Source organism: Camponotus floridanus, unplaced genomic scaffold (genome assembly GCF_003227725.1).
Source record: "Camponotus floridanus strain SB8 unplaced genomic scaffold, Cflo_v7.5 scaffold43, whole genome shotgun sequence".
NCBI classification, from domain to species: Eukaryota; Metazoa; Arthropoda; class Insecta; order Hymenoptera; family Formicidae; genus Camponotus; species Camponotus floridanus.
Window position 1 is genome coordinate 1,639,479 of NW_020229581.1, and position 8,881 is coordinate 1,648,359.

An 8,881-nucleotide genomic window follows, 5' to 3' on the forward strand; every position below is an offset into this window, starting at 1 on the left:
GTGTATAATTTTTTGTGTATAATATAATTAATTTTGTGTATAATTTTTTGTGTATAATATAATTTATTTTCAATGATGAACCGTTGTGATAAAGACTATATTAAATTACATATAATAATGGCGGTGATGGTGGTGATAGATAATGTGTGATTAATATATAATATAATATCGGGTAATATATTTTAATAATCAATTATACTTAATAGATAGATAGAGAGATAGATAGATAAATAGATAGAGAGAGAGAGAGAGAGATCACAAAACTTATTTATATTACAAATTTATTTAATATATACAAACGTTTTGCGTTACTTATGTTATCGACATTTCGTGTACGAGGCATGGAATACAATCCGAAATTATGTTACCCATTGAAAACGTAGATTTGACTACGTAGTTCATATTTATATTTTTTTGTTTATAGGATGCATTGCTTTCAGAGATCGCCTAAAAGCAGACTATGACAAAACAGAGTGAAAACTATGAACAATTTTGTTGTTTTATAGATTTGTTTTATAGATTTTAAAAATGACTTGTCGTATGCTACATATTTGTAGAGTTGTAAATAATTTGATAAAAATGTTCAATCTGTAAACAATGGTAACGCAAATGAAATATATCATTGTCTCTAAATCATTATATGTAATTAACATATAATATGTATTTAAAATTAATTTATCAATTCATTAATTCATTAATTCATTAATTCTAATAAAATTATGAAATTTTTTTCAGGTATATTATTGTTTAATATTGTTTAATTTATTGCTTGTCAGTCATTCACATTTATTAAAAATAGTCACTTTATTAAATAACATGAGAAACTCTATGTTCTTTGCGAATAGTAAGTAGAACTTTTATGGGTATAGCATTTTAATAATAGTTTACATTTACAGTAGTTTACATTTACAGTAGAAAATAGTTTGTATTTCACTGTGCTTTTGTTCTATAGGACTTGAAGATGAATTATGAAAGGATGTGACAAGTATCAATAATGGGCAGGAAGACGCAGAGGTAGAGCAAGAAGAGTAGTGAAAAGAGAGACCTAAATAAGGAGCAAATTATTGGCATGGGAAAAATTCCGATACAATTTCCTGGTCTGAACACTTTTCTGTGTTTAGAGGAAAAGAATTAATTCAACAGCTAAAACTGCTTGTAAATCTTGAAAGAAAGCAAAAACTTATGGAATTACCACAAAGTCAGATCAGACCAATGCAAATAAAATTATCGCCATTGGAATGTGATTGGAGGAGTGTTACAATGGATGGCAGAAGCATTGAATCAGAGCTTATTGGAAAAGGTTAATATTTATGCTATTATTGGATTATAATGGTTAAATTACACACATACAAAAATCATGTGATACGATATCTATTTTCAATTTTTTTTTTTTTATGTTTCAGTTCTAAATATTAGAATCTTATATAATTAATATCTTTCTTTTCTGCAGATACATTTGAAAGTTTTGAAACCTGGATTTTGGAAAACAAAATGATAACTTGTATGACCAGTAATTTAGCATATAAGACTAGAATCAATTCATTTATAGTAACTGGGAATGGAAAAGGATTGGCTGGATTTGTGTTATCAAAAGCCAAAGCATCCCTAAACGATTAAAAATAGAGTTGGTCAAAGATTAATGTATATTCCTACATATAAGGAACACACTGGTAAGAAAATACTTGTCAATACTATATAATATAAAATTTATTTCTTCTCTTTTAATATCACTTTGTATTTTTCAGTGTTACATGATTTCTTTACACAGTTTGAGAATATAAAAATATTTGTAAAGAAAATTCATGAAGGATAATGGGCTTGTTTGTCATCATGCGATAAAAGCATGTTATGAGATAATTGGCATAAAGGATATGTATGCCAAAGTACAAGGAGGAATGTAAAAGCATTCTTTATTGATTTTTGCAATAAGTGTGAATATAAAGTATTTAAAGGCATATTATACTTTTTATTTAATTTATATTAGAAAGAAACATTTTTTATTTATAAAAATATATATATATATATATACATATATATATATATATATATATATATATATATATATATGTTAGACATAAAGCTAAAAAAAACGTGGATTGTGTCGATTAATTAATTAATTGTTTTATTTAATTATCAATTTATATATGTATATTATTAACAATGATTTTTTGTTTACTTAAACTTTATAAGGTTGTACATAGGAAACAATCTTTTTTATTTAGTATTTCAAGCATATTTTCATAGAACTTTAATTTAATTATTATATTATTAAAAATATTAGAACAAAATAAAGAATTAAAGCTGGCTTTCTCTGTAGTCTCATGGCAGATTATATCAGTAATCATACTTTAATTATTGCAATATATCATGAAACAAATCAATATATCAAATATGCTATATCAAATATGTAGTGTAAATATTTTAATTTTTTCATATACGATCTATTTTTTATAATTTTTTCGTATACAATCTATTTTTTATAATTTTTTCGTATACGATCTATTTTTTATTCTATTGATGTTTCATAGTGATGCATCTTGAGCATTTTACTTCATATATTTACAATAAAAATATATTAAAGCAAATTATTTTGCAAATTTATTATTCTAATTTTTATTTAGAAAGAATAAGATTTAAAAAGACGTATGAATTTTTTCAGATTTTTTTACATATTTCTATTGAATAAAACGCATCAGATAAAACTGACTTTTCTGTACATTTTAAATGTGCCAAAAGATTTGCTCTTTATTCCACTACTGCAATAATGTACACTAAAAATGACAGATCTATATTAAAAATGATAGATTAGTAGTATATTTAGTAGTTGGAAAGAAAGAGAGCAGAAATGAAAAGTGCATCTAGAGAATTTAAAAGAATAAAAAACAAATGTAAAAATAATACTTAAAGATTAACATTATATATTTTTTTCATGAGGAATGTGGAGCGCACATTTATGCATTTATTTATTTAGATGAGATTTACTTTAGAGCACATTCAGTATTCAACTTTTATTTTATTTTCTCTTTCTTACGATATATAAGTATAACATAATTACCTGCAAATGCTATCATTTTTGTATGCTTACAGTGATACAGAAACAACATTAAGAGTACTATATTTACAGATAACATCTGTATAATAAAAAAAGCACCAAAAGTCTAATGGTGAAAAAAGAGTAAATATTGTAGACCAGCATAAGTATCAACCAATTATTTCACCGTTCTGTTTCATTAGAATTGCAATTTTCTTTTATAATATCATGAATATTATAAATAAGATAAAGATTTCAGTACGTTTCAAATAAATTTATATATTTTATGTATGTAATACTGCGCACACATATTAAAAGGTGATAATATCGCAGTTATAATAAGATAAAATCCTGGCAATGTAGCGATGTTTGGATTCTGAAAATAATTTAATTTGATTTATTTTTAAGAAATGCGCACAATACTTGAGGGCAAATTATTTTTGTGCCACGTATTACCTGTGTAAAATTCCATACACAGTATCATATTGTCTGCGGTATATGAAAAGCTTCATCGATGAAATAATGTGATAATACAATTGAGATATAAGAAAAATAATATAGTACTTGTAATGAATAACGTTAATGTGGAATACATAAATATTTTATATTTTAATTTTATGTAATCGAGATGAGATAAGACACTCATGATTACTTTATAAATGTGTCCACAAATATCATGTAACTTCAATAGCTGCACATTCGTCAAATTAATCCTATTACGTTAAATGAATCACAGCAGCTTGTTTTAATTTAATCTAACCTAACCAATTATATTATATGCTCCTCATTAAAATGTGTAAAACTGTACGTCACACATTTAATACGATTAATATACTACGTAATAAAATGTAATACACTAATGAAATAATTAAATATTATTTTTGAAAGCATGATACAATCCAGGCAGCATACGCTTGTGTATACATTCGACATCCAAAGACACTGAGAGGTTAGGTTAGGTTAGGTTAGATCAAACAAATTTATCGTTTAACAGTTGGCAGCCCTACGAGATAGGCTGTGCAGCACTGCGCGTATATAAAATAAATTTGAAATCGCTTCTAGCCTAATCTTCACGCGATCAACTTTATTTGAATTGCACGGCATCGTATCGAATTATGATGCGGCGCCGATTTGTTCGAACGTAATTCGGGACACCGCGATGCTGTATAAGCGTCGAATAAGCACGAATTGTCACGCAAATATGATAAATCAAATCTACTCACCGGCTGTTCCACAGGTCGCTCCTCGGGACAGTTCGCTCGCCTCGGGACGTCCCATTCCGATCTTGATGCACACAAACTCACACGATATCATCAACGCGAACACGCGACACTTTATTCGGCACTCCCGATATTCGCTCGCATCCGATAATCATCATCAAGGGCGCGAATAACGCGACGCAACTTCGCTCCATTTTCGCAATGACGCCATCACTGAATATCGTCAAAAATCGCTGTCGCGCGTTTCCATCGACACACTATAAAAGTCGCACGATCATCCTTCGACACTCTCGACGCTCGTTCACTCGCGATATTCGTTTAAAAACGGTTAAAAGACGCGAAAAATGCGGACGTACGACGATCCGTGTAACTGCGTATGACTCCGATTCACGCGCAAACATGGCGGCCGTATGACGCGTTTGACGTAGCAATGACGTAGCAGTCACGCGCCAACATGGCGGCCGAACCACTGCGCATTCGTTTCTGGGCATGGCATTCCTGCGTTCAACGTTCGCGCAACTTTGATATCTGAATATTGTCTACGGCTTTAATTAATAGCACATAATGATAAATATATAAAGATGGAATTAATTAATCATATTGGTCATATATGTAGACTTGCCCGAAGAAATAAAGAAAAAATTGAGAGATATTTTTAATTTCTTTTTTTTTTAGTAAAGGATGGAAATGTCTATTCATAGGCTTGTTCTTTTTTTCCTCTTTCGCGCAATTTCGATTCAATATATAACGTAGAAAATTCGTAGTATATTATGCTAATGATATGAATTACGAATGATTCGATTGCTTTATCGCGCTTTTCCAAAGTCAAATCTTATAATATTTAGTTTTGCATTTTAAAAGACTGAGAGCGAACTAAATAAATAAATGATGTTGAGAAAAAGAAAAAGAAGACTCATAAATAAATAAATATATAAATATATAATAAAGATTGATATTAATATATACATATATATCATACGAACTTGTACGATCTCAAAATTTTTATCTTTTATTCCATTACTCGAATACTTATACGTTAACAGATTTAGGTTACACACATAAAGCTTCGATATTTTGCAATCTTAACCTCGCCTCAATTTGGAGAAGCACGTGCATTCCTTTCGATAAATGTCAGCACAAAAATACATCGCGCTTCAAATAAATAAAAGTCACTCGATACTGTGTACCATTCTAATCGTACGAAATATATTCGACGATTTTTTTTTTGATCACTGTGTTATCGGAACGTGCGATCAGAACGATTCGAAAACGATGCATGTACAGAGTTTGAAGAGATATCCAATGCACGACAAATTATACTTGCGTTGATTAGTATTCATCAATACCGAACTGTTAATCGCGAATACGTGTACAACACTTTCACACATTTTTTTCGCAAAGAACGATATACGAAATGCAATATTTCGCGCCTCGCGTTTCACACAATGCGGCAATCTTTTTTTGCTGTTTAGTATCGCCATCTGCATTCGCGTTAAACGCCAGAATTACGTAGTCAAGATATTTCGACTGCCGGTAAAGTCATCATTTTGTGCATGTCGGTAAATTGTTAGAATCACGTCGCGCAAGCATGATTTTTTTATTTGTAACATAACAAAATATGTAATTAAAAATTCATGTAAAACACGTATTTTTAATCAAATTACATACTTATTCCGTTACTCTAATACTTGTACGTTAACAAATTTAGGTTATACACATTGCATAAAGCTTCCAGAGAAAAATATCCAGAGGTACAAATATTTTATAAACGAAAACCATGCAAAATGAAACAATAGATTAAAGAAGCCGTATAATCATTGTACTTTTATGTATAAACGTTTCACAAAATAAAATCTTTATAAATGAAGTGTTACATTAAAAATATTAGTATAAAATTAAATATCCATGTGAGATTTAAAATTTTTTGTCCTTTTTTTTCTTTAGAATTTTTTTATTTTTTTTTCTAAAGATTCTTTAAGCGAGAACTGCTTCTTTCGCAAGACTATTGAACAATTTGAATATTTGATATTTTTTTAGTAGTTTAAATTTCGTGAAAAAATTCGAGAGAAAATTAGATTTTATCGTATTACTGCACATATCAATTAAATGCTACATCAAATATGTAGTGTAAATATTTTAATTTTTTTGTATACGATCTACTTTTTATTTTATCGATGTTTTCATAGTGATGCACCTTGAACACTTTGCTTCATATGTTTGCAATAAAAATATATTAAAGCAAATTATTTTGCAAATTTATTATTCTAATTTTTATTTAGAAAGATTAAGATTAAAAAAGACGTATGAATTTTTTCAGATATTTCTATTGAAAAAAACGCATCAGATAAAACTGACTTTCCTGTACATTTTAAATGTGCCAAAAGATTTGCTCTTTATTCCACTTACTGCAATAATGTACACTAAAAATGACAGATCTATATTAAAAATGATAGATCTATATTTAGTAGTTGGAAAGAAAGAGAGGAGAAATGAAAAGTGCATTTAGAGAATTTGAAAGAATAAAAAACAAATCTAAAAATAATACATAAAGATTAATATTATGTATTTTTTTCATGAGGAATGTGGGACGCACATTTACGCATTTATTTATTTAAATGAGATTTACTTTAGAGCATATTCAGTATTTAACTTTTAATTTTATTTTCTCTTTCTTATGATATATAAGTATAGCATAATTATCTACAAACGCTATAATTTTTGTGTGCTTACAGTGATACAGAAATAACATTACGAGTACTATATTTACAATATAACATCTGTGTATAATAAAAAAAACCATCAAAAGTATATAATGATGGAAAAAAAGTAATATTATAGACCAGCATAAGTATCAACCAATTATTCCGCCGCTCTGTTTCATTAGATTTGCAATTTTCTTTTATAATATCATAAATATTATAAATAACATAAAGATTTTGTACGTTTCAAATAAATTTATATATTTTATGTATATAATACTGCGCACACATATTAAAAGGTAATAATATCGCAGTTATAATAAGATACAATCCTGGCAAGGTAGTGATTTTTGGATCCTGAAAATAATTTAATTTGATTTATTTTTGAGAAATGCACACAATGCTTGAGAGCAAATTATTTTTTGCTACGTATTACCTGTGTAAAATTCCACAACACAGTATCATATTGTCTGTGGTATATGAAAAGCTTCATCGATGAAATAAATGGTTGAATACAATTGAGATATAAGAAAAATAATATAGTACTTGTAATGAATAACGTTAATGTGGAATACATAAATATTTTATATTTTAATTTCATGTAATCGAGATGAGATAAGACACTCATGATTATTTTAAAAATGTGTCGATAATATCATGTAACTTCAATAGCTGCACATTCGTCAAATTAATCCTATTACGTTAAATGAATCACAGCAGCTTGTTTAATTTAATCTAACTTAACCAATTATATAATATGCTCCTCATTAAAATGTGTAAAACTGTACGTCGCACATTTAATACGATTAATATACTACGTAATAAAATGTAACACACTAATGAAATAATTAAATATTATTGTTGAAAGCATCATAAAATCCAGGCAGTATACGCTTGTATTTACATTCGACATCCAAAGCACTGAGAGGTTAGGTTAGGTTAGGTTAGATCGAAAAATTTATCGTTTAACAGTTGGCAGCCCTACGAGATAGGCTGTGCAGCACTGCGCGTATATAAAATAAATTTGAAATCATTCTAGCCTAACCATCTTCACGCGATCGACTTTATTTGAATTGCACGGCATCGTATCGAATTATGATGTGGCGCCGATTTGTTCGAACGTAATTCGGGACACCGCGATGCTGTATAAGCGTCGAAAGAGCACGAATTGTCACGCAAATATGATAAATCAAATCTATCACCGGCTGTTCCACAGGCCGCTCCTCGGAACAGTTCGCTCGCCTCGTGACGTCCCATTCCGATCTTGATGCACACAAACTCACGATATCATCAACGCGAACACACGACACTTTATTCGGCACTCCCGATACTTGCTCGCATCCGATAATCATCATCAAGGGCGTGAATAATGCGACGCAACTTCGCTCCATCTTCGCTATCGCGCTATCACTGAACTGTGAAAAACAGTTGTCGCGCACTTTCACCGACATATTATGAAAGTCCCACGATCATCCTTGGACACTCTCGACGCTCGTTCACCTCGCGATATTCGTTTAAAAACGGTTAAAAGACGCGAAAAATGCGGACGTACGACGATCCGTGTAACTGCGTATGACTCCGATTCACGATCGTATGACGCGTGACTAGCATGACGTAGCAGTCACGCGCCAACATGGCGGCCGAACCATGCGCATCGTTTCTGGGCTGGCATTCCTGCGTTGCGCGCAACTTTGATTCTGAATATGTGTCTACGGCTTTAATTAATAGCACATAATGATAAATATATAAAGATGGAATCAATTAATCATATTGGTCATATATGTAGACTTGCCCGAAGAAAGAGAGAAAAAAATTGAGAGATATTTTTAATTTCTTTTTTTTTTAGTAAAGATGGAAATGTCTATTCATAGGCTTGTTCTTCTTTTCCTCTTTGCGCAATTTTCGATTCAATATATAACGTAGAAAATTCA

At 29.8% G+C, this 8,881-nt stretch overlaps 1 long non-coding RNA gene across 1 annotated transcript; it reads left to right on the top strand.

Annotated features, from left to right (window-relative positions):
* Nucleotides 1-735: 735 nt before the first annotated feature.
* LOC112639019 lies at nt 736-1,949 on the top strand. The gene is made up of 4 exons (XR_003123254.1): nt 736-844; nt 953-1,300; nt 1,451-1,670; nt 1,746-1,949. It is a non-coding gene; the product is annotated as an uncharacterized LOC112639019 (long non-coding RNA).
* Nucleotides 1,950-8,881: the final 6,932 nt, after the last annotated feature.